The sequence below is a fragment of the Lagopus muta genome, chromosome 1 (assembly GCF_023343835.1).
Source record: "Lagopus muta isolate bLagMut1 chromosome 1, bLagMut1 primary, whole genome shotgun sequence".
Classification (NCBI taxonomy): domain Eukaryota; kingdom Metazoa; phylum Chordata; class Aves; order Galliformes; family Phasianidae; genus Lagopus; species Lagopus muta.
The window spans coordinates 40,461,317-40,487,156 of NC_064433.1; positions in this window are offsets into that span (position 1 = coordinate 40,461,317).

Below are 25,840 nucleotides of genomic sequence, written 5' to 3' on the forward strand. Positions count from 1 at the left end.
AGTAAGTCAGTGAATAATTCCATGTAAATACACCAGCTCATATGGATCTGGCTTGGGACACTCTAGCATGGCTGTGTGGTATAAGCTTTCCCACAACAGCTTTGACCACCAGAGGTGAATGGAGGTAACATGGGAAAATCTGTCTCCAGTTCAGGTGTGAGAATGGTTACTGATGGCTGAGTTACTGTTATTTTGCAGCATCCATAAAGTCTGCAAGGCAAAGATTTCAGTGAGAAAATCTGAAGTGATTTAGAAAGAAATTGTGGAAAATCTAAAGAGAATCCCATAACTGATTTCTCTTTTTGAAACTTGTATTTCTAGTTCTTTGAAAATTCAGATGTTATGTTATGCAGGCTCCCTGCCTTGCTTCTTGTGAATGGTGAGTGCTTAATCTCCATCTCTCTGAGGTTCACCAGTGCAGCACTGGAAGAATGAGTTTTAAGGAACAGAGTGTATCCCTTTTTATGTAGGGAGTAGGAAAGGAAGTGTCAGGAAGCTTATGCAGAAATTATATTAATTTCTGTGGAAATAAGTAAGAATTTTGGAGGACGGACAGACTATTCCAACAACAAACAAGGAACTCCAAGATAAAAATATACCAAGATAAACTAAAAGGGGAGAAAAAAAGCAATTCAGACTAGAGGACATCCCAACAAGGAAGAGTGAATAAATACCTGGAGTTATTTCACTCGATTACAAAACTGTTAAGTATGCATATGTGTTCAAAATTCAAGTTGATGTTTCTCCCTTCGCCTTCTGTTCTTTCTTTTCTCATTGTATTTCCTCTGTCATGGTGTGCTGGCTCTTGGATAGTATCGTGCTGTAGGTAGATTCAGACAGCTTTGAAGATTGCAAATGAGGAAGCATTTCAGAAGGGCAGAAACATCAGAGAGGACCTTTTATAAAGGTATAAAATAAAGCAGGTAAAATATCTCATGTTTGCTAACTACTCATTTATTTGAATAAAGATTCGGTGACAGAGGAATTACATTGACTTGAGTTATTGAGTTTGCAGGTATTTCTGTCCAAGTTTTGAAGATGGATTTTGTTTGTTTATGAATCTGTGTCAGTTTGTGTGCATTTCAGCATTCACATTGAAGAAAACTTAAGATTTCCTATTGAACCTGAATCTGACTGTATGAAGTATGCTCCCGCAGGGTTGTGAGTCATTTAAGCCACGGGTGCGACAGTTTTGTGATAAGCAGAAATTGAACTTGGCTTTGATGGCTGATCTTGTGTTCAGGTTTGATTTCAGGAATGATTTAAGCCAGCTGATTTTCAACAAATTATGCATTGGCTTGCTGTGTAAGAAATAGCTGAGAGCAGAGAGTATTTCAGAGGTTTTTATTTCTTCTCTAGATTTTTCCTGTAAGCAAAGCATTTTTTATCCTTTTCTGGAAAAATCTATTTTATCTTGTCTCTAATTTTCTTGGAAACAGATGTTCTTGTACACCCTTGTATATATTTTTCTTTATTACAATGGGAAATTACTTTTACGTAGAGCAGATTTATGTATTATTTTGACATGTTTGTTGCAACCACAAACATAAGTTTCTCTACAGTACATGAATATATAATACAGCATATTGTTCCTTATATTAAATAAATTCCCTCTTCTGGTTTGTGTCCAATATACAAAGCCAGTCATTACAACAAAGAATCACTTTAGCTCACCCACGGATTCTGGAATCCAGTATTGTTCTTCTTGTGGCAGTGAATATTTTTCTATGACGCTGTAAATATGTAGGATGCTAGAAAAAAGTCTTCTTTTTGCTATACAGTTGAATCTCTCCTTTCAACCACTGTTTCATAGCCTTTTTTTTTTTTCCCTTTGTTGCTCCATAATGAAAGTTTTTAAGATTTTTTTTCATAAATGAACTATTAATAGCAACAGAGAGCTCTGTATGTGGCACTCGTGTCTTAAAATTCACTGAAGGAGCAAAGCCAGTCGCTGTCATAAGAAAGTCTTTTGATTGATATTTCTTCCTCCAAAGCGCAGTTTCTCTATGAAGTTTGTGTGTTTTTAACTAAATATCTGTTTCTCTGATGGTTTTGTTTGTTTCTTTGTTTCTTTGCTTTATGCAATAGGCCTCCCGGTTATTGTTTTCATTGGTTTAAAAAGTCTTTAGGACATTCTTGCGCAGAATAATTTTCTCTCCTCTTTCTTTATTGGTCATATGGATGATATGGAGACCAGAAGAGCTGCTTTCCCTGAAGCTAGAGGCAGAGAGCAGTTTTGGTTGTGAACTGAACTTCTACATCAGTTTTGTGCCTTACAGTCAACGATGTTAAAAGGATTTAAAACTTGTTTTACTTTTTAGGAAATACTGTAAACTATGGACCATTTACGTTTAGACCAGACATGTCGCACCCATGGCTGCATGTGCCCCTGCGTGGCTCGAAATGCAGCTCCACAAGATAGTAAACTTTTCACACTACTATGTGATTTTCAGTGATATTTTTCATCAGTTGGTTGCGCGCAGTTTGAGAGCAGACTGCGTAGGTGGCAATGGAACTCTGTGGAGGAATGCAGCGCTCACTCCACTTTTCGTGCTCGCCACACACGCTTGCACACATATTGCACACACACTTTATGCACATATGTACACATATATGTCCCAATGTCAGCTGTTCTAATAATCTTCCCTGCCATGTTTACCCAACTGATCTGAGCAGGACATTTACTCTAACGTTTGTTCTGGCTATGAAAACATTGCTCCATTTGGCATGGGAAGAAGAAAAAGAGGTCAAGCCATGTGAAATCAGACATGTGCTGCTCAACTCTCAGTAGTGATACATCAATGTCAATTAGAGGTAGCCTTATAAAAGTGGATTTTCTTTAGCTCGATGAAGTTGGTAATTTTGAAAAAGAAGGAATTGTGTCCTCCGCAAATAGAATTGTTAGTGTTCAGATTTCAAGACTTATTAGCAAAGGGTTTTTATACTGACGAGTGTAATAATAGTTTAATGTTAATATTCTATATTTCTTTCATAATAATTATTTTATTCTGAGGAAAATTTAGGAATAAGGGCAGGGAAAGAGAAGGTTTTATTTAGTTATTTTTTTTTTAGCACTGTGAAATTTTTTTTTAAAAAGTGTGAATTTAGAGGGCCTCTTATTTTGATTTGTATATTACTATCTTGCAAGGGTATGCAGCAGATCAAATGCGAACATGAAGTACTGTCCCGTTTCTATTTCACCCTCTTTCCTGAAAAAAAAAAAAAAAAAAAAAAAAAAAAAAAAAAAAAAAAAGCTGAAAATTAGCTTAAACTGCAGGAAAAAAAATGTATTCAATGGCAAAATGAGGGGAAGAACAACCTTTTAATACAGTATCTGAGATTAAAAATATTTTTTTAACACTGCACATGGGAATGAGTTTTACTACTTCAAGAGGGAAAAAAAGCTGGGCAGAAAATGTGGGAAGCTGCTCTGTAATCATTTACTTTATTTCTTTACTGCAAAAATAGTGAGTGATAATTCTGCTCTCAGAAATGTTGGTTGGGACTGTATGTCATGTTTTGGCAAATCCCAAATGGTCACATCCATCTTGGCAGTTTCCCACTCAGCATCTCCAGAAAGTGACAAGATGAAGAGATCATCTCCCAAACTTCCCTAACCTTCATCTTCCCATAACCTCACTTCTGCCATTGACTATTGTCCTTTCTTGCCCTGCTGTATTCATTGCAGACAGCACTGTCCCGGGAGCAGTGATTTGTTTCTTCAGCTTGGCTGTGAAGTACTCTGTTCTTTAATGAAACTGTGTAAATAAAAGTAATTAGTTTTTCTGCCCCATTCAGGGAAGTATTAGTAAGAATAAACAGGATATACCAATCTAACTTTTCAATAAATTACTTACAGGATTAAAAGATTTTTAGCATGCGCCTCCCTTTTTGCCTTTTAAATGACAAGAAAAGGCAGTAATACTTAAAATGTAGAATTGCCTCATGCATTTCAGTCTAGAGAGAGTCAGAAAGCGGCAGAAATGATAGATGGACATATAGTGGATAGGCAGCATTACTTGGTGTTGGATTTCTACTTTTAATTCAAGGGTGGGAATGGTATAACCATTCTCTGTACCTCTTAAGGGGAGTTGTGCAGGTTCCAGCTGTCTGTTAAATTAAGCATAAGTGATTATTATGAACATGTAGAGCAGACAAGAGGGATGATAACAGTGCGTATAACAAAGCCCTATGAGCCTACTAGATTCGCAAAGTTGGATTCCCAATTAGAAGAACTGAAGGATTTTTTCTGTAGCACAGTCTCCCTCACTGCAAAGTTCAGTGGCCAGAATAATTGGCTCCAGTTCTTCCATATCATGAATATTAAATTCTGTGTTTGAAACAGTGAAATGCTAGAAAAGATCCAGATAGCTATGTCTTTTATTTAAATGCTTTAATATGTTGATACTCTTCTGGCAGTCACTTCCTTTGCTGACTGCTTTTGTCTTGGTGGTACTTTGAAAATCAGGAGACAATAAATCAGACTCTCTTAAAGAGAGAAGTTTTGATTACTAACAAAACCCAAACAGAACAAGACATAGCACTCTATGTGACAAATCTGGAAAACATACATAATTGTACTGTTTCAAACAGGAAGCTTCTGAAGGGCCTTTCTGCTTGCGAGCCTGTTACAAATCAGCAAATCTTGTCATGTTACAGTTTCTGCAGCTTTTCAGACAATGCACCCCACTTTCTGTCTTTCTGCTTTTAGGGAAGAACTCTTCAAGTGGAAGAACTGCTGTCCCACTTGAAGGGGAAAAGTTTTGTCACTGACCTGAGTGAATACAGTTGCACTGTTGCTGTTTGCAATGAGGACTTCTTTATATGCTGTTTTCTCAGATGGTTTTTCTGATTTCTTAGCAAAGTATCAGTTGTTCTTAGAAATGCTGTGCTAAGAAACCCCTAGAGGAAACGATTTTTCTGTTAGAGTCTACTGCCTCATTCAGGCAATGTGAAGCTGTGTTATTAAAAACATGAAGACAGAGAGGCTGCTTTGGAGCATCAGAGCTGGAGCAGGGCGAGTGCTGGTTGCTAACACAGTGAGCTGTTGTTTTGCAGTGCAAGGTCACATTGCCATAACAGGGATAACAGGGACGATTTGCAAAAGGATATTTTTGTGTGTATGCGTGTTTTTAGGAAAATACATCCCCACCAAATGTCTGGAGGGCTGTTGTCATTATGGCAGCATCCAGCTGAGATCTAAACAGTCTTTCAGTTTGTCAAATTCACAGTGATAATTATTTGCTGCGTACTGAATGAATGTTAAAGCCTGATGAGGAGGTGATGTCTCTGTCTTTCCTGTGTGTAACCTCTCCGCCCAATCTACAAAAAAAAAGCACTATTTCTGGCAATTTTCAGTGTGACCCCTCTTATGACTGACTTCAACTGCATTTCACAGTCCACTGAGCAATGTTGTTAGAAAATTGATTTAAAACTGTAATTATTGTAGGAGGAACATAATCGTGATTGATAGGACAAAGCCAAGTAATCAGGGTGGGTAAGAAGGGAGGGAAGGAATCTCGACCTAATTTTTTTTTTTTTTTTTTTTTTTTTTCTTTAGTAAAATATATTTAAAACAAAATATCAGAAACTGTATTTTCTGGAAAGATAACCTCTGAAACTTCTGAGTGTATTATGACTATTAAATACACGAAAAAGAATAAAAATGTGACCTGCGTCCCAAATAAAACCAAAGCTACTTGAAATAATATGGGTTTTTGACAGATACTAGTTAATGTACATGAAAAAATTGGGCTCTCTTGAGAATGAAGGTATAATAGACATTTAGCTTCTGCTTTGTTATTCTTTTCTTTTTTTCAGTCCACTTACAACAGCTCATCTGTTAGTAATTAATTTTCTCTGTCACAGACTTGAGGAACAAGTCTGAACAACTTGATGTTCATCCTTTTGTGGCTTATGTGCTACCTCTTAAGCAAAAATAAATAAATAAATAAATCACCTATAATTATTTATTGAAAGAAATCCCAAAAGAAATCTAATTGACGTTCTTTTTCTTTCCTAATCTATGCCATAGCTAAAACTTCTCTCATGTTTGCTTGATTTTTCTAACAACCTCATTGCCCTTCTCCGGACTCAGGGTTGTTTTCCAAGCCCTTTTGCCCCAGTACTAACCTTTTGACTGGCAGATCTCTCTTTTACAGGCTGAGGAAAAGCAAACAGCTTGTCAGCTCAGTCGAGAGATTCAGCTGGGGAATAAATGAAGCTCAAATCTCAGGTACTTTTAGATTCACAATTCAAGCTGTTCATTAGGTAGGGTTTGTTAGTTGTTGTTTTTGTTGTGTTTTGTTTTTAATATAAAATGTTGGAAGGATTAATTACTGCTTTCCTTATAGTTGCCTCTCAGCTTCTCAGCAGCTGTGCGTGCGCCCATCTCTTGCAGTCACATCATTTGTCCTTTCCAGTCATCTGCTCTGTGCCCTGGCTGCAGTGGTGCCGGGTAAGTAAGGCATCAGGACTTAATGTTCCTGTGGTGGTCTAGCAGGTTAGACACATATACCTAAAATCTGAAAGCTACCCACCCCAAAGTGTCAAATGCAGCACTTTGGATTACAAGTTTGTTTGCTAGAATTAGAATAGACATTCTGGTGCCTACTGTTCACAGAAGGTCTTCCTTTTCAGGAGTACCTCACATGAAAAATCATGTCTGCATTTTTTTAGTTTCTCCTTTAAAAAAGCAACAACATAACACAAACTTCACAGTTAATTTCCAAGTCCAAACTGTGCTGGATGTTGTCTGAGGCTCAGTTGCTATCAGTAGCCATGGCAAACGTGGTGTGATTTGACGTAATCAAGGCAAAATGCAAGAAGCTGAATTTAATCATCTTGCATTTGTTGTGACTAAATGTTTGTTCATGGACCTCCACTGTGTGTGAGATGCTCTCTATGAACTTCTGTAACACTGAGAGCAAGGATCTACTTTTTGATCGAGTACAAGTTAATGCGAGTAGAGGCAAAACAGCCCAATCAATACAGAGTTAGAATTATATTTGAAAGGCTTAACAAAACAAATTGGAAAGTACATTTTCTCTAAGTCACTTCTGAAATTGTACCAGAAGGTGTGTTTCATGCTTGCACTGCACAAATAATTACAATTATTCCATTTGAGAAGCTGGAATGATTGGATCTATTGACAGGCCTTTCATGGTCCTTAACCTAACAGATGTCACTGCAGTTAATGTAACAGTACTCATTCCAGAATGTCTAAACTCAATCCCTTTGAAAACAAAGTATTTAGGAGGGTCTCACTGAAAAATATTCTTACATAGAGCAGAGGACTGAATATAAGCTTCCTGTTTTGTTTCAATTTAATGAAATCCAGTAAAAGCAGATAGGAAATACAGAAGTTAGATTGGGAAAAGTAAGAGGTAGCAATATTAACTGAATAGCAGCATATTAACTGAAATAGAAAGGTAATTTGAAACTGGTGGAAAAGTGCTAGTAGAGCCTAATGTAATTCATACTTACTAGGAGAAATAAGAAACATCAAGGAGGGACAATGTCACATGAGAATATATTAAAGAAACATAAGAAATATAACCTCTTTGCCATATCTCTTTTTCAGCCCAGCACTGCACTAAGAATTAGATGTGCAAGATTTTTGACATCTAGCTATCTACTACAGGAAAGAATAACACATACATCAATTGCCTGCAATTTAAATAACCACATAGTAAGCTTTTGTAACTGGAAATATCATAGGGCCTCACTATAATCTCAGACACATTGCTGTAATTCCAAAGAAATTCCACCAAAGTAAATGTAGTTGTGTAAGAATGTGTAAAATCAGAATACAAACCTAGAAAACCCTGAGTTTTTCATTGTTTTGTTTGTTTGTTGTTTGTTTTTAATAAAAAGAGAGTTTTGAAGAGCATTAATGATTTTTTTTTTTTTTTTTTTCTTACAGGAAGCTTGAAAGTAAAGCATGATGAAGAGTAAGTATTAGTAAGCAGGCTAAGGTCTTATTTTTAAATAGGACCTTCACACGCAGGATGCAAAGTTAACAGCATCTGTTGTTCACTATGGACAGCAACGACAAGCAGATGTCAATTCTTTGAATAGCCACCAGCTCTGTGTTTGATTCTGCAACTGCTAATGGGATATTTTATTTCCTTTGTTCATTATTCCTGCATAGAGATGTGAAAGGAAAATAATAGCTTTAATTATCTTCTTACAGTGGGCTGGAGATACTAATTTTTCTAGTCACTGCATCCTGCAACGCTCATAGGTTGCAATTCAGGGCTTCTACTTTTCTTACAGCTGGACTTAAGGCAGTTTTAGATGCAGCTGGACATTCTGATTATAGAGTTCGATTGCTCACCATCTCTGATGTTAGAAAAATGCATTCTGGAGCTGGAACTTCATAAAAGGCATGTATGTCCAAACTGTCCTTACAGAAAAATGTTTATTTCGCAGTAAGAGCAGATCTGATTTCATCCCCGGGTCTGCTCTTGTTTAGTTTAACAGGACCCAATTTCAACTCTCTGTAAGCAAGCATAGGAACATACGGTTTACAGGAGAAGTATTTGAGCTTGTTCATTTCTGGAATTGTTTGTACCCAGGACGTTCCTCATAATCATTTCACATTGAGTCTTGTTATGACATTTAAGCTCTAAGTATTTCATCAACAGAGAATGGAGCTTTTTCCAGAGTTGGTGTGTCGCAGTGATAGCTCTGTCACTGGTCCTTAGTGAGCACACTTGTATCTTGGAGGACATCAAGCAAACTATTTTTGACAGTAGGATACCTGAGAGGTGAGCCATTTCTGCCTCTGTGACAAGGCATGCAACATATCAGTGTTTTCTTGTTCAGACTGGCCTTATTTTCATAAGAGTTGAACATTCTAGATAAAAATCCTAATTCCAGTTGCCAAGATTACCCAGGATTTGTGGGGTTTTTTTTGTATATGAGCTACCAATGCTCAATTTTCAATATTTTATTTAGCCTTTGAAATTTCTTAGAAATTTTATCATACTTTTCTGTTTAGTGTATTCTTAAACTCAATACATTTTCTGCAAGTGCTCTTGACTTTGAATTATTCAATTGGTTGAGAGGCAATACATTCATAAAGATATTACATTTTGAAAAGATAGTCAATTTAAAAATGCTCAATAAGTACATTTCTTTTGAAGCTTATGCTATTCATATTACTTTAAAGTACCAAAATTTTTAATCATTGTGCTTTTCCATTTCATTAAAGTTAATTGATTTCAAACATTTGAGAAAATGCTTTTCTGCTGTCAGTACTTCAGCAGAGACTGAATCATGATTTTGACGGAGATGATTTTATCTTTCCGGTTAATTTGTCTTTGAACTTCCACACTTAGCAGTGCATCTTTTATTATCGTTACCTTGTTTCTAAAGCAGTAGACAAACTTGAAAGAATGCAATTTCCACAGAGCAAGTAAATTTGCTCTAAATGAACACTATTAGAGGTTGATAGGCACTGAAAGTGGACAGAAAAAAGAAGAGAAAATACCTGATATACAAACTTACAACACAAACAAGTAAAAAGAAAAAAAAGTTACAGAGAACAAACCAGGTTACCTCAAGAAGGGTAGAGAAAGAGCTCTGTCAACTGTCATGCATTGCAGTTCAGAAAATTTCTTATTGTCTCAAAAATAGTTTTGCATACTCAAACATATTTGAATATGTGGCTGTTTTCTTGCACACACCTTACTCACATGTAGTGAGTCTTATACGATATCTCTCTGTGTGTCTGTCTCAGTCCTATCAGACTGTGCTATTTTTGGCTGAATTCTACCAAGAGTGGCATGTGTTTCACTGCCCTATCATTAGTCTGAAACTAGGTAGCTGAGAGCAGGAAGAGGACTCTATTATTGTTCTTTCCCGTGATCCCAGCCCTCCCCTGGTGCTTTCAGGAAAATATTGAAAACAAATCCATACTGGAGAGGGAGAACAATGTGGGAAAATAGGAGCTCGCACCTTTTTAGACATCAGGGAATCCAACCATTAGACACAATCCATAGGAAATCAGGCCTCATTAATTCTGCAGCTCACAGAACTGTTTTTCCAATGTAAGGAGGCTCAGCTGTGCAAGCAATTTTTTTCTGAGGCTTTCAGTCTGAGTGCTCAGTTTGGGAGAATATGACATCAGGTATTTTGGACCTGACTTCCTGCAGTGAAGGAAAATTCCACTGTTAAATTGTTGTGCAGTTGATATTTCTAAAACTTCCACTCTTTGTATGGCAGGCTGGGTAATTCTGGCAGTCCTCTCATGCAGTGTGTCTTCATAGATTTCAATGTCACATTAGAAGCTCTGATGTAAAGAGAGATTTAAAACACCACTCACTATTTTATGAATACTAGTATATTCCTTAATACCTTTTCCTGAGGCTATCAGAGTATTTTAATGTCCCATCACTCCTGCAGCATACAGAAGGGTCATAGAGCAGTAATTTCCCCGTGACAGGAATGCCTTTGAAGCAAAACAAAGCAGTATTTAACATTTCAGAGCAACTCTCAAAAGCAGTCACTGAAAACCAATCACGACTGCCAGTGGAATGTAGGTCAGGAAGATGCAATTATCTAGCTAGAAATTTTAAAGGATAGCGAGGTTAGCATCCTACTCCTGCACTACAGATCCACAAAGTTTTTAGAAACCACAACTGAGAAGACCCTCTGCCTTATTTCTTCTTGGAAAGAGAGAGTCCCTGTGAAGTTCACTGATTGATGGTGCTGCGTTCCAAGTGCTGTGTGGTATTTGCTCACTCTGTGCTACCCGCTTCCTATTGTAGTATGGGATTCCGGGAGATCAAGAGAGGTCATGAGATCAATGTAAAGGGCTACAACAATATTCTTGCAACAAATGAAACAGTATTTTGAAGCTGGCGTCAAGGAAGAGAATGTCAAAAGCAGCGAACTGGGAAATGGCCACCCAGTATTGCAGTATCTTTCATCTTAATATATCCCAAACAACCATAAAAATGCTAACAAATGGAGATCTCCTTATTTTCTGCAGCTGCCTGGGAGGTGCAAAATTATAGATCCAGAGAAGCATGCACCCTTGCTATTTAATATCATGTTTATTACATCTGGCTTTGTGGATTGGCAATTCTACTCTGTTATCTGTGAATTTTTATATGGCTTTTTTCACAATAGCATCTGAGTATGTTCCAGTAGTTCATAAACTACAGGCTGAAAATCTGACCTGTAGTTCTTTTTTTTTTATTTTCTTCCCAGGGGATAAGAGTATACTAATGGATGTGAATGGCTTAAATTTATAGTTAAAGTCTACTTTATGGTTATAGCTCTAATATATATTTTTTTATTAGCAAAGATATCCTGTTTTGTGTTTATACTGGATGTCTTCAGTACACTAAGATGTGAAAAGCCATCTTGTATTTGGAGTGGAAGGCAGTGAAGGCTCCAGACCTTAGTTTATAAGGAAGTCTGTTAAAGAACTTCAAGCCAACCTGTGGAAAAATGGTACTCATCAGCTGAAGGATTTATCCTTCCTTTGAAGTGTTCCATTATGCCAGAAGAGCAAAGCTGTGTACGCCATAATTTTTATCAAGAGATTTATGTAAACATTTCATATGTTAGCCACAGACATCTGAAAATCTGCAAATACTGTCTGCTTTCACCTGGATCTTTATCCACCAAAAAGATAATGTAGAAAGTTAAGAACAGTTTTCATATGCTTTTACTGGTCCATGGTTTGAAGAAGAAGATGCACATTTAGTGTCAGCAAACATTTCAAAAAATAATGGTGATTCCACATCAAGTGAACAAAGGAACTTTATGTTGCTGTCCAGATGTGGCACGTGGCAACAAGCCTTTCTGGTGGAACAAAGATCACCTACTTTCCCTGCAGTTTAGAAACTGCAGCAATTGCACTTCTTTCATTAAGGAGCATGTCTAAATTGTGGATCTGGTTTGTGATGTGCTCAGTTCTGACTACTGCTTCTGAACCAAACATGAACTATGATGGGCCACGTGCATAGTGAGTTAAAATCTGAAATCAGTTTGATTTGTAAGGTAAATTCAGAAATGCAAGATGGTCGTTGATAGCCCTAATATAGAATCTCTATCAGTCACCAGCAGGTTTTAGTTGTGTGTGCTAGGTACTCAAATGAACATTCAGCTAATGGCCTGCTAATTGCAAATGAGAAAAGATGGAACACTGCATACTTAGCTTCTGGGGCCTTAGGAGAGACCCCATAAATACTTCTAATGGTTTCAGTGTGTTTCCTTTGGGGTGCATCAAAACCAGTTCAAGCAGAGTGAGTCAGAGAAGACAGAAAGGCTTTGTCAGTACAGATGGGTGCAGACAGTCATGCATTTGATCTTCTTGCACACTAAGCTGCCTGAACAGAAGCCAGCTCTGGCCTGGAAGCTATAAAGACTCATGAATATATCGCTGTGCTGAAGCTCACAGGCCTTACCAGCTCAAGGGCTACTTTTGCTTCAATAACCTCTGCGTAACCTTTTTTTCTTCCAATGAAGTTGCTTCCATGAAGTGATCCATGACCACAGATCACTGAGTCTCAAGAAGGGAAAGCTTGAAATGTCTTATATGCTGCTAGACCTGCAAAGTGATCAGTAGTTACTGTTATCTGGAAAGTTTTATCAGCTCCTGATTCTATTGGTGAAAGAACCACCAGATTCTATTTAATGCAAGACTCTGCTCTGGTAAAAGTGAACAAAACTGAGATTAAATTAGCAACCGTAGCAGTACTAGCAAAAAAAAAAATAATAATAATTTTCTGTTAAATGTATATGAAGGGTCCATAGCCTTGTGTGACATGGCTGAGGGCTCCCATTTAGTGATCTGAGTTAACAACTGGCATAACTTGGAGTAGCTGCTCCGTGCTCCAAAACTCCATGCCCTGCTACAGCAATTCCTGCTCACTCCCCACAGTGAGGGTAGAGAGGACAGGGGTGAGCCTTGGAGCTTGATCTTTCCTTTTCCTTTTCCTCACTTAGGAGACAGTGCTAAGTGGAGGGAAAAAAAAAATCACATAAAAGGCAGGGAGGATGACAGAGAATGTGTGATAAAAACAGAGAGGAAAAAAGATGTGAACTGAAAGAATAAAGTGATATTGTCATAACAGCCACAGGCCTCCCTTCTGGAAAGGACGGGGAGTAATTGCCAAACTCAGTGTGCTGCAAACCCAGTGTCAAATTATCATTAATAATCTTGAGAAATGAGTCTGTAGGATAGAAATGAAACTGGCAGTATTTCAGAGGCAGAGTCGACATCAACTGTCATCCCATTGAGAGACATCCCCTGTTAGGACCTGTTAATGCTGCACTCCTGTCAGAGTGACATATAACATTACATGTTAAACAAGTGGTAGACGAGACAGTGTGGAGGCAAATTGTTCAGCAGATGGCATGGACTACTTCAGTCACCATTTGAAGTTAGAAAATAGAACAAATGCCATTTTTTGCATTCATTCCAACTAGTCAGGGTACTGCTCAGCAGCTTCCTTCCTTTGTTGTGGCTGCTGGGACGAGAGGAATTTCATGGTGTGACTATAATATGGAGTATTTCAAGCGTAACTCTAACCGTGTGTCTATACTTGTACATACACGTTGAGAAGAGATGGCAGCAAGGCTGGATATAGCTGTGCTTGAGCTGCAGTAAGTGCATTCTTAGAACATATTTTATCTCCAGATATCTGTTTTGAGCTGTGAACCACCTGTGACTCATAGGGTATTTTTCCTTTAAAATCTTCACGATATATAGATACATTTGACTTACAGCATCTTCATTCATTATCAAATATAGGAAAAAAAATTACATTTTCTTTGGGAGCTAGGAGAAGAATGGTATAAACAGCATGACAAATATTTTCTCCCTCATAATGTTCAATCCGTGTCTTTCTGAAGTAAGTCCCATTGACTTTAGTGGTGTTGGACTTTGCTCTTATAAACCAACAAATCTCTTAGGAAAAATAAAAATCTTCAGCCATTGGCTTGGGACATTTTGAATGGAATAACAACTTGGATGTAAAATGGGTCCTCACATTAACCACCTTATAGACAGTCATGTTTCAGTTTCCCAATTACACTGGCTTTCTTCCTCTGACTTGAGAAATGAATACTGAACAGCAGGATTTCCCTATGTAAAGTGATAGGCAAGGAGAAGTGCCATTACTTGTTACTTAGTAATGTTAGTTTAGTGTATAGTGCTTTTCATTAACTGATAAGATGCAGCCTCTTCCCTAAGGAGTTCACAGGTGGACTAGAAGAAACAGCAATGTTCAAAATCCTCTTGGTCATTCAGAAGAATTCCTTGTTTTAAATGTGATTAGAGAAGCCATAGTATAGTAAAAATGAATCCAATACTAAATTCCAATCCATAGAGTATTTCCCATTCCATAAATGTAGGAAAAAGTAGGAAAAAAGAACATCTCACCTTCTGAAGTGGATGAGTGGAGTATTCAACAATCACATTGAATAGCAAAAATATCCTGCTGCACATTTTCTTGGGTGCAGCTTACGAATTTATGGTCTTCCTCAGTGGTATCCAGTCCTATGTGTTAAAAATAAATTTTTAGATTGTGAGAGTTTTTGATCAGTGTGCAGTAGCTTAAGTTACATCTTTCCAGAAATTTACAGATAATCTTCTCTGTTCATTTAGTATTTATTAGAAAATTTGACAATGAATATATATATATATATATATATATATATATGTAAATAATTACTAGAGAAGCATAAACATAAACCTCGGTAATTTAATAAGCCTTTGTTTTGTGTTTTCTTGAAGGGCCACATACTATTGACGTTTTCATTGAAAATATATATAGCTGATCATAAAATAATGTTATTTCTGATCACACAGAACATGGAAATATAGTTGTTGAGAGAGAAGGATAATACTTTTTATTCCAAGATACAGGAGGTCTCTTTTCCTGTGAATATGTTGTGATTTAGCCTGGAGTTCTAGCTTATTAAAAAAAACAGTGCCTTCTTTAAAAAAGGATGTGTTAAATTAATGAGAATTGTTACCTGAATTAATATCATTTTTATGACTTTGCTTATTTGTTTGACTGACTGTTTCTGTTTGCCAGTCTGATCTGTTGCATGCCCCACCTGGAAGGCCCAGAACATTCCAAATGTATGTTTAAAGATAGGACTGTTTGTTACCCAAAATATCTACTGGGTGTATAACAACCTAAGGCTTTTTTGTTTTTCTGGCATCAGCTGTCAATTTATGGAGTTGGAAACTTCAGATCTTGTAGTGATTTTACTGTGATTTTAAATGTGTTGTGTGCACATAGAAAATACAATAGTGAAAATCTTGTGGAAGAATTGGGTCTGGTTTTAGAAAAAAGTTTCCAAACCTTTTTTCTTCAAACTTGGGAACCTTCTTATGTATCATTCATGGCTCATAAAGCGTAGGTATGAAATAATGCATTTAATATTTTCAGGAATTTAGTATACTATTAAAATCACAGGTTGATTTTCAGTGGTGACATAACAATTTTAATGCACAGTAAATCTATTTAACAACGCTGTTAAGCCTTTCGGTTTTTCTCAGCAGGCCACAATTTTCCAAGGTATTTCAAATACTAAAATTCATCTAGAAACAGAGTGATTTCTCTGTTTTTATTCCCTAATCACAAAAGTAACTGAATGCAGACATACTTCATGGAGATTTTTAGATGTTAAGCCAAATATTGCTCTGAGATTAATGAATTAATTAATACAGATTCTAATGATAAAGCCCAGGGATCTCTCAGAGATGGGAGCCTTTGATCTGTAGGAGTTATCATTTCTGTATCAGCGTAAATAACGTTTTTGTTTCCTTTGCCACCATGAAAGCATACACACCAATTTGACATTGTGCTTTAAAAAAAATTATAATGCAACCACTTTCCACCTACAGCTGCTGATGGAGCTTTAATATCTATTTATTCCTTTTCACTGATCTTGACCTTGAGTTGTTATAACTTGGTATGCTCCAAGTCATTATGAAACTATTTATTTATTTGGCTCTGTTTCATGCCTGTTAGTAATCAACTGCTGTTTTTCTGTTACTATGTTTCTGAACAACATGAAATGTACAAAAAGGAACCAAACAACAAAAGGCAATTTCAATTGTTATGAAGTTTATGGGAAACAGCCTGAACTTGTTATGGTTATTTTTACATGGGAAAATTTTGGAAAAGGATATTCACAAAGTATGATATAAAGCTCCCAAGGCTTTTTCTAAGTTTAATAGAGAAAGATAGACCCGGCTTAGCTCTTCTAAACGACCCTCTGTCCTTTTGAATACAGTACAGAGGGAGAGATCAGCCTTATTAAGATAATGTTGGCCTTTATGAACACCCCTCACAGAGATTAATAGGGATGAAAGAGAAATAAAGCTCTAATAAATGTGTAAGCCTCTTCAGAAAATGCCATAAGTAGGTCTTGTTTTTCTAAACTATTAAGAAAATCTCTGTCCAGAAAGGCCAATTCAATGGCAAATGCCATTTCCCCAAATGAGGTCATATAGACTGTAATGGGAATAGTAGTGATCTATGGGGGCTTTAAGTCATTCTGTGTAGTTTTCCATTAGTTAAATAGCCAATTAAAATAATCCCAAGAAGTGAAATTTCACTTCTGTGTCAATTTCCTTAACGTGCTCTGCCCTGTTCAAAGCTCACCACATGTCTTTTGGCTACTTGACAGTAGCTATATGGATATTGTCATAACAAATACTGAGACTACTACATCTATGTAGCAAACCTTTGAAACTGAGAGATCAAAATAGGACTGTCATCAAAAACCTACCTGAAAGTCTCACATAAGAAAAATCTGACACACCTGACGTGGAGCTACTACTTATACAAAAACCCTTGGGAAATGGCAGGAACAGTGTGAATGGGTACCTAAGTCCTTGCTGATTTCTTGGTGTAAAATCAGTTGAAAACATGAACATACAATCACAAATAAAACTAGGTCTAAATAGGCAAATGAAGGTGAATACCACTAATAACTGCTTGCATATAAGGGATCAAGGAAAGAAATCAAGAGGAAAGAAGATTGTTTTATCTCAAGATTATCTTCAATTACTTGTTACTAGAATCACAAAGAGTGTTTCAAATCTCTGGTTTAATTAAGAGGTAATCCAGAATTATCACATTTAATTATTTTGTAAATGTCATTAAGTACTCAGTCTTTGTCAGAAGACACCCACTGTGAAGCAGGCTATTAGCACAAAACAAAAAGAGTATGCCACTGAAGTGGGTAAAACTACATGGAGCTATGCTTGTTGACGTATATGAACAGCTGAGGTTCTTCACTAAATAGACAATTTACAAACTAAGTTGTCACATTCTTGAAGAGACAAAAGTACAAGTAATTAAACTGGATGATCCTGGCTTACTTTATGTAATCCAGTGTTTCAGAATGGTCGTTACTGAAAAAACATTCTGATCTTCAATAATCTCTAGACTAGGCAATTAGTCTTCTTACCTCACATATGTGACTGATGATTGCTTTTAAAGAACATGTTTTCTGTACATGTCTTTTCTCCCTCTCCCCCTTTCTTTTTCTCCCTTGGAGTTAATTCAAAGCTATTCAAAGAAAGTAATCAGAATAGTTTGTAAAACAATTATGATTAGATTTGTGCTTTTCTCCCTGCCCTCCCTGAAATGTTGGCTTTCAGCGCCTCTTGGAAAGTCCTCTTGGAAAGTAGTTCTAATGTTTATTTGCCTTTTCTCCTCTTGATGTCTCTCAATAACGGAATACGTTTTTCTACTGAATATTAAAAAGCAACATTAATCATTCAGCAGTAAGGAGAAAAGCTGCAGCTGGTATAAACAGGCTTCGCTGACTTCCACAAAGCGATGATAATTTATGACATGAGAAGATCATGCAGTAAATAGCCTATTAAATCTAAATGAAATGTATAGTTAATTGCACGTGGCATATGATTTATGGTGCTATTTGTTCTAGGAATTTCTTGACAAGATACCATTACTATTTGGCAAAAGATCTGAAAGTTTTTGTTGGAAATTTGGCTCCATTTTAACTATAGCCAATAGATGTCTTTGTAAAGTAATAGTAACAAATCTGTTAGTGTTCTTGCTTAATCTGTATTGAATATAAAGTATTTATTGCATTCTTGTTTTATTGTCAGAAAATAGTGAAGTGTAATTTATTGTTTTAATAAAATATTCTAAATTTCATCTTGATTTATGTTTAGCTGAATAAAGTGCTGATTTTCTGTCCACCTTTTTATGAACCAGTTCAACATTAAAAGCCTGATTCCTCCAAAGATCAAGGTCAGTGGTAAGCAGACCACTGAGTTATTTTAACTCTGCTTTGCTTATGTAATTACTAAATTTGTATTGCAATGTATTCTTGACTCTTACTTAGTTTGTTCTATAAACTGAGTGCCAGTTTTAATTTTGCATCAGAATAGCCATCTTAGAACGGACACATTATGTGGAACAAAAACATTTAACATTCTAAAATCAGACCCCTGGTATCAGGATCTAAAATACAGTCATGAGAAGCAAATTGCTATTTGCAAAGCAGAGAAACAACAGCCAGATTGTTTCTTCTTCACTCACTGTGCACAGTGTGTGTTGGCACTACATTGCAGTAGCTCAGAAATCTCAAACTGTCAGGAAAAACAAACCATGCCCAACAGACAGAATAGAAGGGTGAAGAAAAAGCACAGAAAGGAAACCAGAATTCATCTTAATTTAACAAAAGCCTGATATATTTGCCAAAAATGTGATAGAACCTACTTCTGGTTGATGAGTCGTGCATTCCCAGTTTGCCCTTTTTATGCTGCTATTCTCTTTCTTCAGCTTATGACACTAAGCTTGATTTAATAGGCAATGAAATAAAAAGGGAGGTACATCATTCACACTAATGCTCATTGATGCTTCCTAATTGCAGCCCAGTCTGTTTTAAATATTCTCTTTCATATTATGAAATGAGAAGGTATCCAACATTACTGACCTACTTCTTATTTAGATGTCTTTTTTGCATATCCTTAGGACATGCTGATTTTGTAGAATGTTGTATTTTCTCCTAATTTTTATGAGTCACCGTTTCTTTATTATGCAATTTTGATTTTAGTTACATTTCCAGCAAACATTTTTGTTTATTTGTTCACTTCTTCTTTTTTGTCCCTCTGCTCTTCGTATCTTGTATAACCTTAACCTTCTTGCAGCTATACCTACATCTGGAATAGGCAAAGCTGTGCAGAAAGAAAACTAACTGGCCAATTGCTGAACTTCATTCCATGCTCCCCATCTCCAGAAAAAAATGCACAGAACGACTTCAGTTCTTCAGCAAGTCATCCAAAACATCCTGCATGGCCAACAGAAAGCTGCCAAATGCCTGAAGTGTGGGGCATTAAGATGACAACATGCTTCTGGAGCACTGTGAACAAGCATCGAGAATTACAGGGAAATCCTTTCCTTGTTGTTGTTGTTGTTGTTGTTGTTGTTGTTGTTGTTTTCTAAGAAAGAGAGAGCTAGAAAAGTGAGGATAGACTCTGTCATCTCCATTCCCAGCTAAGAACTTCACCTAAAACTCATTTAAGGATTGTATGAATTCCTTTCAAAGCAGTGCTGTAGGCCCATTCAAATGTACTGTTTTCCAGAGGAGTACTGACACAGATTTCAAGTAAGCAAACAACAGAACCACATGTATAACAGAACCACAAAAATTTAAACAACAGTGATTGCATTTCTGTTTGCTAAACTGTTTTCTCGGACTGCTCTTCTGACCAGCCACCACAGTCCCACAATTGATTAGTAAATCTGCATTACATACGGTTTCTGTATACAATCTCTTTAGTAGGGATAACACTATGTGAAATCATTGCCTGTTGTTGAGTTGGCAAAAGCTGAGAGGTGAAAATGAACAATCAAGAATATAAAAAAGTTAATGTATCCCAGCTTTTTCTTGTATAGGTTAGTTTTCCATCCACCCTCTCACTGATCGATCAGTACCTAATTTAAACTTTTTTGTTTGTTTGTTTTTGTTTTCCAGGGAATTAAAATGCTTTTCCTTTAAGGCAAATCTGTCCTGTTACCTCCAGTTTGTTTCTTTTCGTTTCCATTCTCTCCCCATCTCTCTTTTAGGAAAGTATCTGCTCAACCCGTCATTTATTTATTTTAAGTTATTAGCACTGATCTTGAGAGGCTAATCAGAACCAAGCCCTGGTTTCCACCCTAGTATTTATATATTTTCTTGTATATAAGGTAGCAGCAGGGTCTAGTTGTGGGTTTAGGGGATGCTGAGAGGAGTGGCATCTCCCCAAGGATGATGGGATGGATCCTGGCTGGTGAGAGCCTTCCTGCCTTGCAGGCTGAGCCCTCCCTGCAGTGCTGCACTATGATGGCTCTCTCTATGACTGCCAAGGGAATGAACAGCTACTAGCTCTCGGCTGCCCCTGAGCCCCAGCAGCCAGACTTCCAGGAGTGGGGATTTCCTCATAGCCCTTACAATAAACTATTCAACCTTGCAGACTAAAAATCTCACAATGCAGTTGGCTGTCTTGTTAAATCTTGAATCTTTCACACTTCTGGCATCATTTAAATAAATTATGCTCTAGACTGCCTGTCATCAAAGTGACAAAACTTCTGAGTCCTTTGAATTATTGTTTCACTATACGCATATGTGACTGATGAGAGCAAGTGCAAGTAATGGCACTGAAGATTGACATAAAGCTTCTAAATAAACCATTGAATCACTTGGATCTGGATTGAGATCTGGAAAATGAGTGGACAACAGAAGCCGTAGAGGGTACAAAACAGCTTTTATGTGAGGAGCAACAAAGATAGCAATCATCAGGCTGGAAAAGAGATATTTGATGGAGGAAAGAGAAAGTATGATTTAAAGACTCCTTGGTGGCATGTAGAGGCTCAGCTGATATTTCATCATCTCTACCACAAGATGGAGGGGCTAATCAAATAAAGCTGATTGCAGAGGGTTCAAAATAAATAAGAGGACTCTTAAAAAAAAAAAAAATAAGTGCATGTTTAAAGATTACTTGATGGTCAGGAAAGGACTGCCTAAGTCCAAAAGAAAAAAATTACTGAGATTTACTATGCACAACGGAAGCACAACTAAAACAGCATAGCTCTGATTTGAAAATGGTTGGAGTTTGAGATCGTTATGGATAAGTATCATTTCCATTTGTTCTTACAGTCTTCATTGGATAAGCATATATAGCTATGCTGTAGTAGGATACTAGCCTAAATGATTCCCTGATTTGATCTGGTGCTCTATTCCTACGTTCTTACTTTTTTGTTGATTTTACCTAAAGGATAAAATAAGAGATTATAGGTCTGTAGAATATAGAACAAACTCTGAAACACCGGGTCAGCATAATCTGAAGAAATTATACTATTTTCTTAATACCTCCTTATTATTTAATATATTGTTGAGAACTCCTGATTTGGCATGATGAAAGCAATTAGAGAAAGAAAATAGAGAAAGAAAATATCTGCCTTTTCTATCTCCCAGACTGGGAGGCACATCTGATTGGAGCATATGATTTAGGTTGGTTCGAGTGTTTTACAGTATACAGAAATGAGATTATGTGAGATGTAACTTTTCTGCCAGGAGCAACCTGGAGCTGGAATAATAGTGACACTGCAGTAAAAAAATAGTGCCTGCATGGATAAAACTGCCCTTTAATAGGTACCAGGGTGGGTATAAAGAAACTTGTCAGAATTAAAGTAATCATCAAACCAAATTACAAGTATGTACTGGATTGAAATATTTCCAGGATTAGGTGTTAACACAAAACAAACCAAAACGAATTAATAACATTTTTCTAAATTTGGTTTCTGTGTTTAAACCCCCCCTTTTTTTTTAATTTTTTAGCTGCAAATCCAGGAAATCTCCATACCAATAAATGTCCTCAGACATTTTCTTACTTTGTTAATAATGTTCTCACTCTATCCCTACTAACCCAAAGTATTTTTTAGCACTTACAGTTCTGAATGTTTGTTTGCCTTCAGGACAATTTCTTTTTACTGGCCCCTCACTATTTTCTAATGTATCATCTAATGCTAGCTGAGCTTTCAGTCCAATATGGAGCTATTAGTGTTCCAATACAAAGCTATTAGTGTTCCAATATGGTACTATTAAAGATTCTCAGGAAATTTTAATACCTTTGTCCATATCAATAAATTTCCATTATCTCAGTGCTCAAATTCCCAATTAGTCAGATTATCCAGAAGTCTGTAACCCACAGAATCTTGCTAAAGTTTTACTCTGTTACTTACTGGTTGATGTTGTTTGATCCTGATTAACCTTTTTTTTTTTTTTTTTTTTAACTGTGAATGCTGTGGTCGGAAAAGTAATTAACTTCTCATTCCCGTCGGAGTGCCTCATTTTATGAAATACTCTTGAAATGTTTGTTTGTCATCCGAGTCATTTACTTTCCTTCTTTAGTGTTAAGGCCAATATTATTGAGCACCAGAGACACTAGAGAGTTGTCTCTATGTTGGAGACATACTTTCAAAGATATATGCATAAATATCAATCTTTAATAGTTTACATGCTGAGGACCATAGCTCTTTGGTGATGAGATACTGCAGAAATTGGCTTTGGTATTTGAACTGGAAATTGAGCAATTTCTCTTCAAAGTTTATGCAGAAACAGTTTATTTCTGAATGAGAATTAAGTAAAGTAAAAATAAAACTATTATTAAAAATGGCCAGTTGAATGGTAATAATGAGAACTTAAAAAGGAGAAGAAATGTTTTGTGAATTTCTGTGTAGAAGATTTTCTTTCTCATCTCTTTTATTCTTGAAATATATTTGAGTTTTCTTCTGTTGTCCATTGTCATTTCTCGAGCAGTTCTCTGACAGAATATCATAACGGTCTCCTTACCACTCCCTCCCCCTCCCCCCTCAGATTAGATACAGAAAATACCATGGTTTATTCTTTGTATATGCTTTTAATCTACCATTGTTTGAATGGGCAGTAAACAATATTCTATATTTTTCCCCTCTAATGGTGTAACAATACTGTATCAATTTCATTTTTTCTTTAAATTGTTTCAGAGCACTTCCCAGAATAAAGTTTCACTCTGAAGAACTACCAAAGATTTAGGAAAAAAAAAAAAAAAAAAAGCAATTGTCTCATAAGTGCAATAAAACCAGAAATGAATAAAAGCTCAGCTAAAAATCAAATGAATTTTTAGTATTTTACTCTGATTTTCCAGATAGTAAATGTGTATTTTAGTGAAAGTAAAATGAGTGAAAATATTAAGATAATGGCTGAAGGATAGAAAACTTAAAGGAAAATCTTTGTTCTGAAAATTTAAAATTAAATAACTTTAAAAGAAATTAATTATATTAAATTCTACTGGATGCATAACTTGGTGACAATTCACACTTAAAAACTAATACCCTGCATAACATATTAAAATAAAGACAATTTTGTTTTTATATAAACTCCTGGACTGTCAATGTGAATTATGGTAATTTCAGCTCTGCTTTCAACAGAAACATCACGTATTTCTGTCCATATTATTAGTGAATGCTGAAAAAGGCACTGTCAGATGGGACAGCTTGTGGTTTTTCTGAATGCAGGTGTCACTGGTGCTTAAGAAACACATAATGTTTGCTCATGGGCTAGCCAATTCCTACTGCTGAAGGAATGTTTGTGACAGAGTTCATGCCAATCAGTGGACAGACATTTTAAGGAGGAGGGCGAGCACCAAATGGGTCCTTTATACTTCCATATCTATACCTTAACTACAGGCAAAAATAAAAATAAAAATAAAAATAAAAAAATCTGTAAAATCAGTTGTTTGTGCACACGGTGTACAATGCAATGAAACTGGTCATGCACTTATTCTTGCATTCTACAAGAATGAAGACCAATTATGTTCCTGTTCTTGTCAGAAAGCTGTGCAGAAGGAGAGGGAAGAAAGCTGGGAATAAAGAGTTTTTAAGATGTCATGATGTTAATTGCTAAAGTAAGCGAAAGACAGTCTGCTGCTCTGTGATTACAGTTTTATCTCTACAAGCTAATTGTTAGGGCAAATGTCAGCATTTATATGTCTAAGTGAGCAGCCAAAATGTGTAAATGTAATTGGTGCTTTCAATTATTGCAAGTGCAAAACTGTGCCCATAAAACTAGAGTTCTTCTGAATCACCTAGTTTTGCAAGGCTTTTGTTGTATTAAAGAAAATAAAAAGCTCCCAGAACATACATATTTCATTATAGAAGGCACAACTTAAGGATTCCTAGCAGATGTTATAGTGGGACAATGCCTGACTGTTGATGTCAGGCCCTAAATGTTGCAGTAGAGGAAGGTCCAAGCACGAAGCTGATTAAAAGCTACAGTCTTTCCATGTCTAAAACACATACTTGTTTGTTTGTTTGTTTGTTTGCTTGTTTTTTTCAACAAGAGGAAGAATTTTCCCATATTTCCTTCAAGTGGCTAGATGTTTTTATTATCATCACCAAGTTTTCATGATATTTTCTGACAAAAACTATAAATCCGACTATTAAAGTATTTAACCATGAGTAGATACTGTGCTAGGTTTGTGAATGACTAAGTAGGTGCTGGTCAGAGATCTAGATTAAAATCCTTGCTTTAGTCTTATTCTTTGTAGTCAAAAGTTTTAATTATTTATGGAAAGCAGGACCATTCAAATAAAGGAATTAAGACCAAGGATCAGAACCTGGATTTCACATAAGGCAGTCTATTGCTTATTTACAGTTTGGGGGAAAAAAAAGATTTTAATACAGATCAGGAATTTCTGAAACCTTTCACAGTCCTGTTAGCCATTCCAATTCTGCTTTTTGTCTCACTGTAGTCCAGGCCAAAGTGGACTGCTGCACTAAAATGCGTGTTCAAAATGTGTGACTTTCTCCTAGAAAGAAGAACTTTCTCAGGAAGGAGAGTATCTTCAGTCATTTCAAAATTACTTCATAGGACACAGTATACTTTGAGTGGTAGAGAGTTAAAAACACTTTTGTAAACTTTCAGCTGGGAATACATCTATAAGTGCAGCCAGATGGAATTTCTTTTTTCCAATACTATTGTAACGTATTTCATCTTAAATTAATACATCTCTTTGAAAATAAATTATATATTTCCACTATATAAAGTTTATTTTCATAGAGTAGAAAATAGCATTTATTTTTACTTTGATGGCCCCATGGGCATTCTAAGATACAATTCGTATGTTGCATTTATTATACTTTCTTCTATCAGACACAGGGAGACAAAATAGTGTGTGGGAAGGGAAATAGATAAAGAGAAGATGGCAAGAAAGATAAAGAAAGAAAGAGAAATAGAGCTTACTATACTGTAAAGTGGAAAAAATACTAGAAAGAGCACTAAACGTATTAGCAACCAGATTACTCTGAGAATTTAACAAGAGGAGGAGTATTATAAGAAAGGAGAATGTCCCCAGCAAAGTCTTGTGAGAGAAAGTGTGACTTTGTAAGTCCTGTGGGTAGATCCGTCTTCTACAACCCTGGGTTTGTAGAAGCCATAAAAATAGGAAAATCAATTTTGGTTCATTTTTAGAGGAAATAACTTTCAAAATTAGGATTAAAAGTATTTAAAGTAGAGGGATGACCTTGTTAGGCGAGCCAAAACAGAAGAGGAGTAGTGAAAAAATACCCACTTATCCAATACTTTGGAGAAATGGAGGGCATACATTCTTCCATGCCACTAAGCTGGCAGTGGTTGTGTTCAGCTCCATACTGATCATCTTTCCTGGCTGAACTTCCAAGCTTGTTACAGAAGTGCTGAGTAAATAACTACAACTTTAGATTTTCACACAGCATAGAAAGCAGGCAGGCATTTATTTGATTGGAAATCTTCAGTTAATCCCTTCTGCTATGATAAATGAGCT